The sequence below is a fragment of the Gopherus evgoodei genome, chromosome 4 (assembly GCF_007399415.2).
Source record: "Gopherus evgoodei ecotype Sinaloan lineage chromosome 4, rGopEvg1_v1.p, whole genome shotgun sequence".
Taxonomy (NCBI): Eukaryota; Metazoa; Chordata; order Testudines; family Testudinidae; genus Gopherus; species Gopherus evgoodei.
In genome coordinates, this window is record NC_044325.1 from 127,532,901 (window position 1) to 127,551,598 (window position 18,698).

At 49.0% G+C, this 18,698-nt stretch overlaps 1 pseudogene; it reads left to right on the forward strand.

The window, feature by feature from the left end:
- The first annotated feature begins 1,542 nt into the window (after positions 1–1,542).
- Positions 1,543–18,324, forward strand: LOC115650697 (annotated as a pseudogene).
- The last annotated feature ends 374 nt before the right edge of the window (positions 18,325–18,698 follow it).

The window sequence follows — 18,698 nt, forward strand, 5'->3', positions numbered from 1 at the left end:
AATAAGTAAATAACTTTTCCTTATCCACTTTCTCCACATCACTCATGATTTTATATACCTCTATCATATCCCCCCTTAGTCTCCTCTTTTCCAAGCTGAAGAGTCCTAGCCTCTTTAATCTTTCCTCATATGGGACCCGTTCCAAACCCCTAATCATTTTAGTTGCCCTTTTCTGAACCTTTTCTAGTGCCAGGACATCTTTTTTGAGATGTACACAGTATTCGAGATGTGGGCGTATCATGAATTTATATAAGGGCAATAATATATTCTCAGTCTTATTCTCTATCCCCTTTTTAATGATTCCTAACATCCTGTTTGCTTTTTTGACCACCTCTGCACACTGCGTGGACATCTTCAGAGAACTATCCGCGATGACCCCAAGATCTTTTTCCTGACTCGTTGTAGCTAAATTAGCCCCCATCATATTGTATGTATTGTTGGGGTTATTTTTAACAATGTGCATTACTTTACAGTAATCCACATTAAATTTCATTTGCCATTTTGTTGCTCAATCACTTACTTTTGTGAGATCTTTTTGAAGTTCTTCACAGTCTGCTTTGGTCTTAACTATCTTGAGCAGTTTAGTATCATCTGCAAACTTTGCCACCTCACTGTTTACCCCTTTCCCCAGATCATTTATGTTTGTTTGTTTAAAAGTTTAACATGAAAAAAACAGCTTTTTTTATATAAGCTACTTTTTCTTGTGTTTTTTGTATAAATCTAAACTTTAAAGAACAGTCCTGTTAATTTTTTTGTTGTTGTTTTGTTAATTAAAACACATATGTAAATTCCCCTAAATTGCCAGTTTTCATATTCTTACCCAGTTGCTGTTTTGGTACTTTAAAAACACTTTTTAAAAAAGGATAGTCTAGTATCTTAAGACTTTTTAGTTCACTAAACTTCTACAAAATATCCCTAAGCGTGGCCCTGCTTTGTTACAGCTCAGTCAATACTGCCTTTTCATGTTAAATTTAAAAAAACCAAACAAACGTAATGCTTCAAATACCTGTGGTTTTAAACCTGGGGTGTTTCTGCATGATCTATTTTATTGAAACACGCCTGCAAATAAAGGGATGTGAACTCATATAGGTTTGTCTTTTAAAGTGTTTATTCCTTTACAAAACTTAATATAACTTTCACCTCTATTTGTTAAAAAGTTAGGGAAGAAGCAGCCTTCTTATCTCTAATCCACTGACTCACAGACACTGTTTTTGCTAAGACGGGCTTTGCTGCAGTTTCAAATTGTCCTCACTAAAAAATAACCAATTTTAGTCTAAAACATAGGGGGAAACTTTTAAAAATTGTTTGTTACTAAGAGCTTATGGTTTTAGCCTTCATTAAAGCACCTATGTAAAAGGATGCTTGGAGTCTGGTTTTTTTAGATAAGAATAAGGCAGCTAAAGGTGGGGGAGGGAGATGACTCTTGTTCAAAAATCTTGGGACTATAGGATTGGTTCAGAAAAATGTATTCTATGATGCAGCTGTAGAACAGCATCTGATTGGTCTGATCCAAAGTTAGCGATAACTAGCCTGAGGGACAGTGAACGTGTGAAGTTGCTTCTTTCCCCGGGAACATTTGTAAGGGTAAGATCTCTCTCTCTTTCTGACTCAACCACATACTGTTTATCTTTGCCCATTGCAAAGAGGCTTTCATTTCCCTTTTCTTGCCCTGTTCTCTCTTTTAGCATATTTTTATAGGTTTCTCTTTTATTTAACTCTTTTTAAATGCTCTGTTCTTAACCTATCCTTTTATGTAACAGTTTAAATGCTTTTCAGGGAGCATATGACTGACGCCCAGGTGGCCCTGCTCATGGCGTGCATGCAGGAGTGAAATCAGGAAGGCCAAATCACACTTGGAGTTTCAGCTAGTCAGAGATATTAAGAGTAACAAGAAGGGTTTCTTCAGGTATGTTAGTAACAAGAAGAAAGTCAAGGAAAGTGTGGGCCCCTTGCTGAATGAGGGAGGCAACCTAGTGACAGAGGATGTGGAAAAAGCTAATGTACTCAATGATTCTTTTGCCTCTGTCTTCACAAACAAGCTCAGCTCCTAGGCTGCTGCACTGGGCACCACAGTATGGGGAGAAGGTGACCAGCCCTCTGTGAAGAAAGAAGAGGTTCAGGATTATATAGAAAAGCTGGACAAGCACAAGTCCATGGGACTGGATGCATTGCATTCGAGGGTGCTAAAGGTCTTGACGGATGTGATTGCAGAGCCATTGACTATTATCTTTGAAAGCTCACGGCAATCGGGGGAGGTCCCGGATGACTGGAAAAAGACTAATGTAGTGCCCATCTTTAAAAAAGGGAAGAAGGAGGATCCGGGGAACTACAGGCCAGTCAGCCTCACCTCAGTCCCTGGAAAAATAATGGAGCAGGTCCTCAAGGAATCAATTCTGAAGCACTTAGAGAAGAGGAAAGTGATCAGGAACAGTCAGCATGGATTCACCAAGGGCAAGTCATGCCTGACTAACCTAATTGCCTTCTATGAGGAGAGAACTGGGTCTGTGGATGAGGAGAAAGCAGTGGACGTGTTATTCCTTGACTTTAGAAAAGCTTTTGATATGGTCTCCCACAGTATTCTTGCCAGCAAGTTAAAGAAGTATGGGTTGGATGAATGGACAATAAGCTGAATAGAAAGCTGGCTAGATCATCGGACTCAACAGGTAGTGATCAATGGCTCCATGTCTAGTTGGCCGCTGGTTTCAAGCAGAGTGCCCTAAGGGTCGGTTCTGGGCCAGTTTTGTTCAATATCTTCATTAATGATCTGGAGGATGGCATGGACTGCACTCTGAGCAAGTTTGCAGATGACACTAAACTGGGAGGAGTGGTAGATACGCTGGAGGGGAGGGATAGGATACAGAGGGACCTAGATAAATTAGAGGATTGAGCTAAAAGAACCTGGTGAGGTTCAACAAGGACAAGTGCAGAGTCCTGCACTTAGGACAGAATAATCCCATTCACTGCTACAAATTAGGAACTGAATGGCTAAGCAGCAGTTCTGCAGAAAAGGACCTAGGGGTTACAGTCAACGAGAAGCTAGATATGAGTCAACAGTGGCCCTTTGTTTCCAAGAAGGCTAATGGCATTTAGGGCAGTATAAGTAGGGGCATCGCCAGCAGATCGAGAGATGTGATCATTCCCCTCTATTCGACATTGGTGAGGCCTCATCTGGAGTACTGTGTCCAGTTTTGGGCCCCACACTACAAGAAGGATGTGGAAAAATTGGAAAGAGTCCAGTGGAAGGCAACAAAAATGATTAGGGGGCTGGAGCACATGACTTATGAGGAGAGGCTGAGGGAACTGGGATTGTTTAGTCTGCAGAAGAGAAGAATGAGGGAGGATTTGATGGCTGCTTTCAACTACTTGAGAGGGGGTTCCAAAGAGGATGGATCTAGACTGTTCTCAGTGGTACCAGATGACAGAACAAGGAGTAATGGTCTCAAGTTGCAGTGGGGGAGGTTTAGGTTGGATATTAGGAAAAAAAATTTCACTAGGAGGGTGGTGAAGCACTGGAATGAGTTACCTAGGAAGGTGATGGAATCTCCTTCCTTAGAGGTTTTTATGGTCAGGCTTGACAAAGTCCTGGCTGGGATGATTTAGTTGGGGTTGGTCTTGCTTTGAGCAGGGGGTTGGACTAGATGACTTCCTGAGGTCCCTTCCAACCTTGATACTCTATGATTCTATGATTCTATGGTCTCCATCTCAGGGCCAGACGGTTCATCTGGGCATCAGTGGGCACTTAGGCTCTGTGCCATCATGGGGCGGGGAGGAGGAATATCTTCTCCTGGCCTCAGAGTCAGGTCTTTGGGAGAGCCCTGACCAAGGAGACAAGTTCTGCTGGGTCTCAGCCCGTTAGTGCCAGTCTGGGCAGAGGGGCACTGGGGGCAGAGACCAAGCCCCAGTGCCATGAGCTGCATGTTATGGCAATGTCCAGGCCCATCGGGCTGCAGCTGTGTGCTGTGGCAGTCAGAGGGAGCCGTCCCTTCCCTCCCTCCGCTCTAGGCAAAGTCTCTCTCTCCCTGCCACTCCATCCCTACCCCCTCCAGTCCTGTCCATTTCCTCCAGGGGCAGATCACCTCTCCCTGGGGGCAGTTATGGGGCCTGATTCCCAATGGGGTGACCATGGAACAGGGCAGGCAGGCAGCAAAGGGGGAACAATGACCAGCATGGGTGTGGGGATGGATAGCAGCCACCCTCCTGGACAGACCCTCTGCTGAGCTGGCCCCCTTTCCCAGAGGAGGGGAGCAGTAGCACCTGGATTCCTGATTGCCCCCCTGCAGGGCTATCAGGGAGGTGCTGGGGGTCATTAACCCCACTAGCTTCCATGGGGCAGCTCTGATGGGGCATAGGGTGAGGCCTCTGGGGCATGTTCTTTGAGCTGGGGGTGATGGGCAGATGTCAAGAAGAGGTCCCCGTGCCTGGCACAGATGGGCCCTGCACCCAGACAGAGTGAGAAGTGAGCGGGAATAGGGTAGCAGAGGCTGGTGCCCTCAGCAGCAGCAGCTGACATGCCAATGAGACCTGCCCCACCCCCTATCTGAGAGAAGCAGGATGAGCTGAGAGCAGGTGCGGGGAAAGCAGACCCTGCCGTAAACTGAGGGAAAGGGACAGTGGCTGGATAGACAGAGGGTGAAATGTGGGAGGGGAGGAGGGGAAGCCCCATCCCAACGCCTCCTGCTCTGGCTCAGGAAGGCAGCCCCTGCCCCAAGATGGGGAACCCCTGCAAGCCGTCCTTGGGCACCTCTCCACCCAGGAGCTTGTGCCTCCTGCTGCTGCAGTCCTCCCACCCACAGGAGACCTCACTCAGCACGGGCACAGGGCAGCCCCTGCTCTCCAGAGGGGGAAACTGATGCACAGTGCTCATCTGGCCCATCAGCAGCAGAGCTGGGGATAGGACCCAGGAGTCCTGACCACACCCTCCCCCCATTCCTAACACCGCTGCTCTCTCACTGTTAGTGGCTAGGTCTCTCTTCTCTCCATACCCTGGGCACCCCCTCACTGAGCCAACAGTCCCTGATTGGCAGGTCTATGCTGCCCCACAATGGGAGGGAGGGAGTGGGTCAGAGCTACTCTGTGCTGTCCAGCTGGGAGCTAGTTAGAGCAGCCCTGGGGCTGCACAGCCTGGCACACACAGAGCAGGTCTCAGATCAAGGCCCCGCTGTGCCAAGGGCTGCAAGGGTAAGAGACAGTCCCTGCCACAAAGAGCTCATGGTTTAACTGGACAAAGGACAGCTCATCATTCCCTATGGTTGCCTGTGGGAGAGGCAGACATTGAAGTCAGATCTCCTGGGTCCCACCCCAATGCATCAGCCACAAGCCCAGCTGCCCCCGTCACGCTGTCTGGAATGGCTCATGAGACTGTGAGTGCCAACCTCAGGGCAGGCTATCAAACACAGGGCAGATACCGCAAACTGGTGAAGTGTCTGTCATTAGATTTCACCAACCAAGTTCCAAACATAATCACCTGGATCACTATACCAGTGTTCCCTCGGAGTCACAGACAGTCCCTCAGACACTCCACTCTATCTTGTCACCCAGACAAACTGGACTTAGTGATAAATGGTCACTTACACCAAAAATCACAGGTTGCTCCCACTCCCAAGAGACCAGTCACTTACCCCAGATCAATTGGTACCCTAGATCTTACACCTGCAATAAACTATCTAAAGGTTTATCAACTAGAAAAGAGAAATAAGAGAGTTATATACAGGTTCAAGCAAAGCAGATGTAAGCAGAGTCTGAATGAGCTCTCCCCTGACATCTAGTGGTGAGCTGTGGAAAAAGACTTCACAATCTGATCTCGTTTGCATGGACACACCCACCCTGCCTAGGCGCTCAGCTTGATGGGATTGCTTCCCCAAATGATTACTTGACAGTGGTGTTGGATCCTCAGTCTCCTTGTTATTGGGGGAGGAGTAATAAAGCATTGTTATCCTTGTTGTGTGAACTGAGGGCAGCAGAACTGTACCTGGCATACACTAATGGAGGGACTCAACCTCAGGCCAGACCATGTGCTAGGCAAGGGATATGGGTTCCAACAGCAAGTGACTGTAAGAGAGGGGGTGGATAAGAACATGGAGTTGTTGAGGTGGTTTAATTTAAGAGTCTTATTTTTGTATACTAGTGATTCTAGGTCTTAATTCAATCTATATTAGATTTTCTATCACAGTATGAAAAGAATACAGATGAACTGATTTCAGATGCTATCTTTATTATAAGGACCTATCTAGTATCCACTGAGGGAGAGGGGGGTGAAAATACTTTGGCAAGTGGCCAGCAGGATGATGAGTGAGTATCTGCATGTAAGGTGCCTTCTTCTGCTCTCCCCGCACACACACATACAGAGTGGGAGGGGAACTCTGTGGATGAACCTCTGAACTCAGGGTGCTGTACTGGCCCAGTACAGGAACGGTGAGGTGGGTACAGAGAAAGGCCAGGCACATTCAAAGGACTTTGAGGTTGCTGGACTTAAGAAGCTCAGGACCCAGCCCAACTTACTTGGGGGTGGGTCGTTTGTGTTTATGAACCGTAGTTGCAGTGTTTTCCCAAATTAATGCTGAGTTATTTCCCTCCGTTTATTAAAAGTTTTTGCTACACTTGTGAGAGAATGGAGGATAGATAATTGTACTTGCTGGTGTGGGTCTTTGTTAAAGGCTCTAGAAACCACTTGATTCTGTCACTCTCCATGGTATGATAAAAGAGCTAATTTAGATTCAACTGAGAGTCTTGTTACACACAGCAGAGCTGAGATCACTGACACGCAGGTCTAAGTATTAGACCTATTTTGGGGCAGAGTCTCTATTGCAAGAGCCTACCCTGTGTGCACTAACAGCTGAAATCACTGAGAGCTAAAAGTGTTTGCTACACTCAGACTCTGTGCTTATGAGAGGGGAAGTATTGCCTCTTAGAAGTGCCCAGGGGTGGTGTGTAATTGTCCCAGGTCACTGGGTGGGGGCTTCAGCCACTTTTGTGTTGTATTGTTGAAAAGGAAGCCCTAGTTACTGAACCCGGCCCTTGTTCCTGCTGGCTCCACCTGGCAGAAGGGTTACACAAACATGAACACACCAATGAGTTACCATCTAAATCATAAGAGTGACAGAGTTGTCGAGAGCTGTCATTCAAAGGCACTTTCAGGGCGGATCCAGGAGGCAGCCCAGGGGATCTCTGGCTTCAGAGTTCAAACAGCCAGAAAAAAAAAAAAAAGATGGAAAATGACCAGCTTCCTGGCACATAGCATTTCCCCGTCTGACAGGGCCATTAACGAATCATTTGTATTGTGAGGTTCCATGTTTCCCCATCTGGAGGGAGGAGGGGGGTGCGTGAGGATGATTTCCAGGCGTGAGTTCACAAGCTCAGGCCAAACATTTTCAAAGTTATAAAGTAAAATGTACATATTTCCCCGCAGCATGGAGTGCCGCCATGGCAAGTGAGATGAATGTAGCCAGCGACTCACAAGCATTTCACAGAGGCTAAACACTAAGTATATTCTTGTAAAACTAATCCCTGTTTTGAGCAAAACTACTGTACAGGTGTTACCTGATCTGGGCTCCAGCTGCGAGGGTGTCAGTTCTTCGCTAACATCAGCAGCCTGGGCAAGAGCTGGCATCTGGCCTGCCAGGGTCACACCCGCTGGAATTTCTATGTCACGACCGGTGTCTGCGGCACTGGAGTGGAGGGGCTGTTCTCGGCCTGTGGTGAGGAGGGGACAGACACCCCGTGAGACTGCAGGCTCTGGGTCCCCATGGTCTCATGGATCCATAGACTGGAAAGGCAAAAGGAGGTGCTGTGATCATCCGTCCAACACTTTCTTCCCATCCCCTGGTGACACAGCCTAGGAGCGTCCCACACATCAGACCCAGAACTCTGTGGCAAATTCCCCAGCCTCTCCCTGGCATCCAGGGGTTCTTCCCCCAACAGCCCCTGCTTCCCCTCCCCATTGTCCCCAGCCTTCCAGGCAGTTCATCAGGGACAGCCTGCCAAGGCTCAGCTCATGAGGCACATTCTGATCCGCTCGAGGGACGGGAAGTCTTAGCTAATAGGAGAAGTTCTGGTGCAAGGCCAGGACCAGCACAGATTAGCCTGCCTTGCCCCACCATAGCCTGGGAAAGGACAGTCCAACCCCCCACACCCCCAGAGTAGAGCTTTCCAGCGGTGTCTCTTCCCACTGCTGGGATACAAGGCCTCCCAGGGGCTCAGATTAGACAGATGAGTCACTACCTTGGGGAGAAATACCTCAATCGGCTGCCAGGCAGGCAGGCATGAGTCTGTCTAAGTGTGGAAGGTCTGCTATAGTGTGGCCAGGGAGGTTGAAGTGCTCTCCTACAGGTTTTTGTATATTGCCATTCCTAATGTCTGATTTGTGTCCATTTATCCTTTTCCGTAGAGACTGTCCAGTTTGGCCGATGTACATAGCAGAGGGGCATTGCTGGCATATGATGGCGTATATTACATTGGTGGATGTGCAGGTGAATGAACCAGTGATGGTGTGGCTGATCTGGTTAGGTCCTGTGATGGTGTCGCTGGTGTAGATATGTGGGCAGAGTTGGCATCGAGGTTTGTTGCATGGATTGGTTCCTGAGCTAGAGTTATTATGGTATGGTGCGCAGTTACTGGTGAGAATATGTTTCAGGTTGGCAGGTTGTCTGTGGGCAAGGATTGGCCTGCCACCCAAGGCCTGTGAAAGTGTGGGATCATTGTCCAGGATGGGTTGTAGATCCTTGATGATGCGTTGGAGGGGTTTTTGCTGGGGGCTGTATGTGATGGCCAGTGGAGTCCTGTTGGTTTCTCTCTTGGGTTTGTCTTGCAGTAAGTGTGGAAGGAGGCACTAAGGCACTAAGGAGAACCTGAGTTTCCAAACTAGGCTCAGCACATGGTGAGGCCCAGGGTTCCACATGTCCAGTGGCAGGGAGTTTCACAGGACCCATTCACAGTGTTGTCATCCTATGGGAGTGTCATAAACAGATAAGTAAGAGTTAATAGAACAAAAGTGCTTCATATCTCTTTTGCCTGGAAAGGGTTAACAAGAACAGTGAGCCTGGCTGTCACCTGACCAGAGGACCAATCAGAGGACAGGATACTTTCAAATCTTGAGGGAGGGAAGTTTGTGTGTGTGTTAGTTAGTTTTTGGTTGTTGTTCACTCTGGGGGCTCAGAGGGACCAGATGTGCAACCACGTTTCTCTCCAATCTCTCCGATACAGGCTCTTATAAGTTCAGACTAGTGAGTACTAGGTAGATAAAGCGACTTAGGCTTATGGCTCTTTTCTTTATTTGCAAATGTGTATTTGGTTGGAAGGAGTTCAAATGTGTATTTGGCTGGAAGGAGTTTAAATTGATATTTTGCTGAAAGGATTTTAATTTGTACTTGTATACTTAGGCTGGGAGGGTATTCCCAGTGTCTATAGCTGAAAGATCCTGTACCTATTCCATTTTTTAAATTTACAAAGATAATTTTTACTGTTTTTTCTTTCTTTAATTAAAAGTTTCTTGTTAAGAACCTGATTTTTTTTTATTCTGGTGAGACCTCAGGGGACGGGGTCTGGATCCACCAGGGAGTTGGTGGGGAGAAAGGAGGGAAGGGGGAGAGAAAGGTTAATTTCTCTCTGTGTTAGGATTACTGTCTCTCTCAGGGAGAATCTGGGAGAGGGAGAGAGAAGGAGGGAGGAAGGTGGATTTTCCTTTCTGTTTTAAGATTCAAGGAGTTTGAATCACAGTGATCTTCCAGGGTAACCCAGGGCAGGGAAGCCTGGGAGAGGCAACGATGAGGGAAAGGGTTTACTTTCCTTGTGTTAAGATCCAGAGGGTCTGGGTCTTGGGGGTCCCCGGGCAAGGTTTTGGGGGGACCAGAGTGTACCAGGCACTGGAATTCCTAGTTGGTGGCAGCACTACAGGTTCTAAGCTGGTAATTGAGCTTAGAGGAATTCATGCTGGTACCCCATCTTTTGGACGCTAAGGTTCAGAGTGGGGAATTATACCATGACATGGTGTGCAACGGTGGGATAGATAGATAAGATAGAATCCAAAAGCCCATGAGGTTTTTATTTCTCTCCCTGCTAGCTATCTGCAGGCAGACTGAGAGGTTTGGGTTTGGAAGCAAAAGCCAGTAGGATTTTTTCTTTCTTTTTCCCTGCTAGCTGTGGGTAAAGCAGGCTAGAGGAGATGTTTTAAAAGCAAAGGTCTGCAAGTTTTTTGGTCTCTCCCTTCTGAGTACTCTGAAGGCATAGGTATTAAGTTTAACAAGGGTCTTTTGTTAAACAAAGGGACTCCAGTTGTGAGTTACCATATACCAGCAAAACACATTTGCAAATGAATGGTTTTTTTTCTTTCTAACTCTGTCGGGAATAGCTAGGTAGAAGGAGTTAAAAAAAAAGACTCTGTTGCTAAGCAACCCGAAGAAGGCAACAGAAAAGCAGAATTTCAAGCAGTAAACAGCAGAGGGCGCCCCAGCACAAGGAAGCCGGAAGTATGAGTTCCAAGGAACGGGCAAAACTGGTGGCAGAGAAACAAATCAAAGATGCAGACCACAAGCGAGACATGGAAAAGAAACAAAAAGAACTAGAAATAAAACAAAAAGAGATGGAGCTGAGAGAAAGAGAAAAAGAGGCTGCCCACAGGAGAGAGCTGGAGATAAAAGAAAGAGAGAGAAAGCATGAACTGGAATTAGCGCAGGCTAGGCAGCATGCTCCAGCCAACCCTAACAACCCTTCTCCAGTTATTGTTCCACATCCCAAGAAATTTCCCACCTACAAGGCAGGTGATGACACTGAGGCCTTCCTAGAAAATTTTGAAAGGACCTGCCATGGGTACAGCATCTCTGAAGACCAGTACATGATAGAGCTGAGGCCACTGCTCAGTGGACCCTTAGCAGAGGTGGCGGCTGAAATGTCTAAGGAGAACATGAATGATTATAAACTTTTTCAAACCAAGGCCAGAATCAGAATGGGGCTAACACCTGAGCATGCCCGTCGGAGGTTCAGAGCCCTAAGGTGGAAACCAGATGTGTCATTCACCCGACACGCCTACCACATTGGAAAGAATTATAATGCCTGGATATCAGGAGCCAATGTTAAATCTCTGGACGACATGCACCTCCTAATACAATTGGAGCAGTTCTTAGAGGGTGTTCCTGAAGAAATAGAAAGGTACATCCTAGATGGGAAGCCCAAAACTGTAACTGAGGCGGGGGATATTGGAGCCCGATGGGTGGAAGTGGCAGAAAAGAAAAGAGCTACTATCAAGGGGAGCAAATACCACAGGGGGCACACCGACAATAAATCCTATAACTGAGGGCAACCCAGGACCCCACCTGCAACCCCAGGAAAGCCACCGACTCCCTATTCTCTCACCTCACCAATCTCCAGTAACCCACTTCAGCCCAGTGACCAGTCAGCTGGGCGATGCTTTAAGTGTAATGAACTGGGACATATAAAGGCCAACTGCCCCAAGAACCCCAACCGAGTGCAGTTCATTACACCACCATCACACCAAAGATCCCCAGGCCCAGATGCCTCTCAAATACCCTTGGAGCGAAGGGAAATTTTGAGAGTGGGTGGAAAGAAGGTTGTCGCGTGGAGAGACACGGGGGCACAAGTGTCAGCTATCCACCAATCCTTAGTGGACCCCAAATTCATCAACCGGGAGGCCCAAGTGACAATTTACCCCTTCATGTCACAAGTAGTAAACTTGCCTACAGCTAAACTGCCTGTCCAGTACAAAGGCCGGTCAGGAATGTGGATTTTTGCAGTCTATAACAACTATCCCATCCCCATGCTACTGGGGGAAGACTTGGCCAACCAGGTAAAGTGGGCCAAGAGGGTGGGAATGGTTACACGCAGCCAAGCCAGGCAAGCCTCCAGACCCATCCCTGTTCCTGAACTGTCTACAGAGGCCCTGTCTGTGTTAGCAGAGACCCAGACAGAGGTAGTGGACCCGGATCCCCTGCCTACAACTGCAACAGCCACAGTACTTCCAGTCCCAGATCCGGACCTGGAAACGCAACCAGCACCAGAACCATTGCCAGCACTGATGCCAGCACTTGCAAACACATCTTCAACCCCAACGCCAGAGGGCGCCAGCGAGCCTGAACTGGCAGAAGCAGCAGACAACCATACCCAAAAGGCTCAGCCAGAGCCTGAAATACCACCTGGTGCACCAGCGGAGAGTGGTTCACCAGCCACGAAAACAAATCCATCACCTACATCGCTTCCCAAAGGACCAAGCCCAAGTCCACAGTCTAAGGAAGAACTGGTGTCTACAGCCTCCAGGAAACCGTTCCAGACTGAGCAGGAAGCAGATGACAGCCTTCAGAAAGCTTGGGCGGTGGCACGGAGCACTCCACCGCCTCTCAGCTCTTCTAACCAATCCCGGTTTGTTATAGAACAAGGGCTTTTATATAAGGAGACTCTTTCTGGTGGACACTGGAAAGACTGGCATCCACAAAAACAGTTGGTGGTTCCAACTAGGTATCGGGGGAAGCTCTTAAGCTTAGCCCATTATCATCCCAGTGGCCATGCTGGGGTGAACAGAACCAAAGACCGGTTGAGGAAGTCCTTCCACTGGGAGGGGATGGGCAAGGATGTTGCCAAGTATGTCCGGTCTTGTGAGGTGTGCCAAAAAGTGGGAAAGCCCCGAGACCAGGTCAAGGCCCCTCTCCAGCCACTCCCCATAATTGAGGTCCCATTTCAGCGAGTAACTGTGGATATTCTGGGTCCTTTCCCAAAAAAGACCCCAGAGGAAAGCAGTAAGTACTGACTTTTGTGGACTTTGCTACCCGATGGCCGGAAGCAGTAGCTCTAGGCAACACTAGGGCTAAAACTGTGTACCAGGACCTAATAGATATTTTTGCCAGGGTAGGTTGGCCCTCCGATAACCTTACGGATTCAGGGACAAATTTCCTGGCAGGGACCATGAAAGAACTATGGGAAACTCATGGGCTGAATCACTTGGTTGCCATCCCGTACCACCATCAAACCAATGGTCTGGTAGAAAGGTTTAATGGAACTTTGGGGGCCATGATACGTAAATTGGTGAATGAACCCTCCAATGACTGGGACCTAATGTTGCAGCAGTTGCTCTTTGCTTACAGGGCTGTATCACATCCCACTTTAGGGTTCTCACCATTTGTGCTTGTGTATGGCCACGAGGTTAAAGGGCCATTACAGTTGGTGAAGCAGCAAAGGGAGGGGTATACACCGTCTCCAGGAACTAACATTCTGGACTTTGTAAGCAACCTACAAAACACCCTCCGACACTCTTTAGCCCTTGCTAAAGAAAAGCTAAAGGATGCTCAAAAAGAGCAAAAGGCCTGGTATGATAGACATACCACAGAGCGTTCCGTCAAGGTAGGAGACCAGATTGTGGTCTTGAAGGCGCAACATTCCCATAAAATAGAAACATCATGGGAAGGGCCATTCAAGGTCCAAGAGCGCCTGGGAGCTGTTAACTACCTCATAGCATTTCCCAATTCCTTCCTAAAGCCCAGAGTGTACCACATTAATTCTCTCAAGCCCTTTTATTCTAGAAACTTACGGGTTTGTCAGTTTACAGCCAGGGAGGAGGTAATGCTGAGTGACCTGACGGTGTCTACGATGAAGGGAAAAGTGACGGTGACGTGGAAGAGGTGAAACTCTCCACAACCCTGGAACGTCTGCAGCATCGACAGATCAAGGAGTTGATGCACTATCCCGTGAAAGTTTCCCAGAATCAACTGGTTAAAAACTGTCCTTGCAATGTGAAGAATTTTGTAGTTGTACATAATTAGTAGCATATGTAAGGGTGCATGTGTTTATTAATCTGTTTATTCTAGAGTTCTAGGGAGAAATCACTGCCAGTGTGGTTCCACACTGTCAGCGATTTGGGGGGCGTGTCATAAACAGATAAGTAAGAGTTAATAGAACAAAAGTGCTTCATATCTCTTTTGCCTGGAAAGGGTTAACAAGAACAGTGAGCCTGGCTGCCACCTGACCAGAGGACCAATCAGAGGACAGGATACTTTCAAATCTTGAGGGAGGGAAGTTTGTGTGTGTGTTAGTTAGTTTTTGGTTGTTGTTCACTCTGGGGGCTCAGAGGGACCAGATGTGCAACCACGTTTCTCTCCAATCTCTCCGATACAGGCTCTTATAAGTTCAGACTAGTGAGTACTAGGTAGATAAAGCGAGTTAGGCTTATGGCTGTTTTCTTTATTTGCAAATGTGTATTTGGTTGGAAGGAGTTCAAATGTGTATTTGGCTGGAAGGAGTTTAAATTGGTATTTTGCTGAAAGGATTTTAATTTGTACTTGTATACTTAGGCTGGGAGGGTATTCCCAGTGTCTATAGCTGAAAGACCCTGTACCTATTCCATTTTTTAAATTTACAAAGATAATTTTTACTGTTTTTTCTTTCTTTAATTAAAAGTTTCTTGTTTAAGAACCTGATTTTTTTTATTCTGGTGAGACCCCAGAGGACGAGGTCTGGATCCACCAGGGAATTGGTGGGGAGAAAGGAGGGAAGGGGGAGAGAAAGGTTAATTTCTCTCTGTGTTAGGATTACTGTCTCTCTCAGGGAGAATCTGGGAGAGGGAGAGAGAAGGAGGGAGGAAGGTGGATTTTCCTCTCTGTTTTAAGATTCAAGGAGTTTGAATCATAGTGATCTTCCAGGGTAACCCAGGGCGGGGAAGCCTGGGAGAGGCAACGATGAGGGAAAGGGTTTACTTTCCTTGTGTTAAGATCCAGAGGGTCTGGGTCTTGGGGGTCCCCGGGCAAGGTTTTGGGGGGACCAGAGTGTACCAGGCACTGGAATTCCTAGTTGGTGGCAGCGCTTCAGGTTCTAAGCTGGTAACTGAGCTTAGAGGAATTCATGCTGGTATCCCATCTTTTGGACGCTAAGGTTCAGAGTGGGGAATTATACCATGACAGGGAGCATGGCCAGTATGTATGGGCATGTCTCTGGGATCCCCGGAAGGACATATCCAGTGGAGGCTAGGGTGATGCATTTGCAGCGATCTGTATGGCTGTGCAGTCAGGCAGCTGTGCTACAGCTGGAATCTGCTCCCAGCCAAAATAAGCAATGGCTGGATCCCTCCAGACAGGTCCATGTCCCTAGGATGGGGCGACCTCTGCTGGCCAGGAAGGATTTTGAGACAACATGGCTATTTCAGTATCATAATGAGAGGGCTGTGGGGTGGCAACGCGGTCCAGTGAATCAGGATTCAGGGACCCATCTCTGCCCCCAAATCAGTGGGTGATCTCGAGTAACTCATTTCCCACTGCTCTGTGCTTCAGTTTCCCCTCTCTAACTCTCTATGGGTTGTTGTTTAAATTGAGAGTTTTTAAGGGCAGGGACTGTCCCTCTGAACAGTCCCTGGTTCAGTCGGTTGCAGATCTCAGCTGGGGTGCTAGCACAATGCCATTGACAAGGTAAACGTTCATACCTACTCCTGACTGCCACCCTGTAGGGGTCCCAAAGGGGCTGGCAAACTGGCTAATCCCACTGGCATCAGAGCAAAAAGGGTGATGCTGTTGGACAGAAACCCCTGTGGTGCCAAAGCTACACAAGATCCTTGACAGGAGCAGCTGGCTGCATCGAAGCAGCCGGGAATAGGACCCAGTGGTCCTGACCTCCCCCAGCACCTCCCTTCTCAGGACATGTGCCAGCCTCTCCTTGATAGTGAGTTGGAGATAAGTCCCCCTGGAGACAAGAGTGTGATCACTGTTCCTAGCACTTGGAGAGCCTGCAATAGACAAGCCTCCTGCAAACAGCTGTCAAGGTATATAGACTCAGAGTGAGGAAGGGAAACTTAGGCACCAGGGGGAAGTTACTTGCTTAAGGTGGCCCAGGCTAGTGGCAGAACTAGGTCTACACCTCATTCTCTAGCCACTGGCCCACGCTTCCCCTGCAGGAGATGAAGCTGGCAGTGCCCATGTCCTAGGGGCAACAGTTGGGAGAGAATCCCAGTCCTGATTCCTTCCATGTCCTTTCCATTGGCAGGTTGGCCCAACTGGTGCAGCCCTCTCTGAGACTGCTGGGGGCAGTGGATGGAGCCATTTAACACCTCACATTCCAACTGGACACAACCCTTTACTACGGAACCCTTTATACCGGCATCATGGTGCGCAGCCTTCCTGATTGCCACGCTGGGTATCAGGCTGCCAGCCAACACCTTCATCATCTGGCTAACAGGGTGGCGGCTGCAGCGCCGGAGCCTGTCTGTCTTCATCCTAAGCCTGGCCACCTCTGACTTCCTCTTCCTCTCCATCACGGTCATGCAGATCATGGAGATCTTGCTGGACGACAACTGAGTGCTGGGCACCCCCATGTGCCACCTGCGTACTTCCTCTACGACTTGAGCTACCACTGCAGCCTCTTCCTGCTGGCTGCCCTCAGTGTGGACCGCTGCCTGCTGGCGCTGCTGCCCCTCTGGTACCGCTGCCACCGCCCCCTGCGGCTCTCCTGCTACCTCTGCCTGGGCGCCTGGCTGGTGGCCGCTCTGCTTACCATCAAGGACTTTGTCTTCGCCGACATCGTCCTGTATCCAGACAGGATGCTCGTCTGCTCCAGCGATCGGGGCAAATACGAGTGGCCCCTGCACCTGCTAGAGGTACTGCTGGAGGGACTCTTCCCCTTCGTCATCATGGTGATCACCCATGTCGCCACCTTGTCCCGCACCTTTTAGCACCACACCCAGCCCCCCAGCAAGTTCTACCACATCGTGGCTGCCACCCTGTCAGCCTATGTGCTGCTCAACCTCCCCTTCCACATCGTCCAGCTGCTCTTCCTGGTCTCCTGGGAGCACAAGGAGTTCAACAATCACATCTCCTCCTTCATGGTCTACTTTGGCTACCTGATTAACCTCAACAGTAGCATCAACCCTCTCATCTACATCTTCTTTGGCTCCAACATCTGCACAGGCTGCGGCCACCACATGACTTCTTCACTTGCCATGGCCCTCACTGAGGAGCAAGAGAGGAGCCCCAGGGACATGTCCAGCAAGTCCTTCTCAGCCTAGTCTTGCCAGCAAGACCCTGGGGGGGGGTCTGTGCACGATTGTAGGTTCACTAGTGCAAAGACTTGTGTAAATGGGTGCAAGGTGGAGCTTGGTCAGGTGCAACCAGCTCCTGCAAGCTACCAGGAGAAGTCACACCAGTTCCAAGGCCCAGTTTGCCCCCTTTCCCCAGCCTAGACTAACTCCAGAAGGGACAAAGATCCTCAGCAGATGCAAAGCAGGCCCAGCTCCATGGAGGTCAATGGCTCGGGAACACCAGGCCCTAGGCAAGGCAATGTAAACACTGATGTGGTTGCAGCTGCCAACCCACAGGTGCCAGGAGACACTGCAGTGAAGGGGACTCTGCCCCTGTGTCAGGGCCGGCTCCAGGGTTTTTGCTGCCCCACGCAGCAAAAAAAAAAAAAAGCCACGATCGTGATCCGCTCAACCACCACCACTTCGGTATTCAGCAGCAATTTGGCGGCTGGTCCTTGGCTCTGAGAGGAACCGACGGACTGGCCGCCAAATTGCCGCCAAAGAGCCGGATGTGCCGCCCCTCACCGTTGGCCACCTCAAGCACCTGCTTGCTGGGCTGGTGCCTGGAGCTGGCCCTGCCCTTTGGGGCCTATTTGTGCTTAGTAATCTTGCCTTTAGGTGTGGCTCCAAGGTCACTGTGTTCTAATACAGTCGCTATTCTGCACACTACAGCCAGATACCCAGCGCTGAGGGTACAGGTGCCCCCCTAATTCTGTCCCCCTGGGCCCCTGCAGCCTGACCATTCTGACCTGCTGAAAGCAGGCCCAGGCTCCTCTTAGCACACATGACTATGACAGAAGCTGCAGCCCAAGTGTATGTTGGGAGAGGGGGCTGCATCAGAACCACGCACCCAAAGGGTCAGAATTAAGGCCACGGGGCTGTCCTGGGGATCCCCACCTTCCCACACCCACCAGGGGGCAGGTACTGTTCCCCACTACCACTCCATGGGGGCAGGACACACCAAAGAGGGCCACCCCCGATGGCTTTAATTCTGACCCCTTGGGCATGTGGTTCTTTAATTCTGACCTTCCAGCCCCGCCACACAGAGCTTCCCCCAAGTTGTCCCAGCAGGGTGTCCAGTGTGTGGGCCTGGCCGCCCGCCAGCACCTCCTGCTAGGGACTCAGAGCCACCTTTGCTTTGAGTATGCAGGACAACAGCCCCTCTTTCCCACACAGGTCATTGGCAGGAGTGATTGAACCCGTGACCTTGGGAGATAAAAACATAAACCTCAAATGCTTGAGCTAACCTCCCCACTCTGGGAAGGGAGGGGTTGCTTCTAAGAGTAATTTTTCCTCTGCTGATACTCACCCCTTCTTGTCAACTGTTTGAAATGGGCCACCTTGATTGCATTGGCCTCGTTAGCACTACAAAAGTAATTCCTTTCTCCCCCTTGGGATTCACCCCTTCTTGTCAACTATTGAGAATAGGCCACTTCCACCTTAATTGAATTGGCTTGTTAGCACTGACTCCCCCCCCCACCCTGCCTCCTCCTTGGTAAGGCAACTCCCATCTTTTCATGTGCTATAATATATATTCTGCTTACTGTGTTTTTCACTTCATGCATCTGATGAAGTGGGTTTTAGCCCACAAAAGCTTATACCCAAATAAATTTGTTAGTCTCTTAGATGCCACAAGGACTCCTTGTTGTTTTTGCTGAGACAGACTAACACAGCTGCCCCTCTGAAACCTTACCCCCTGCTCTGT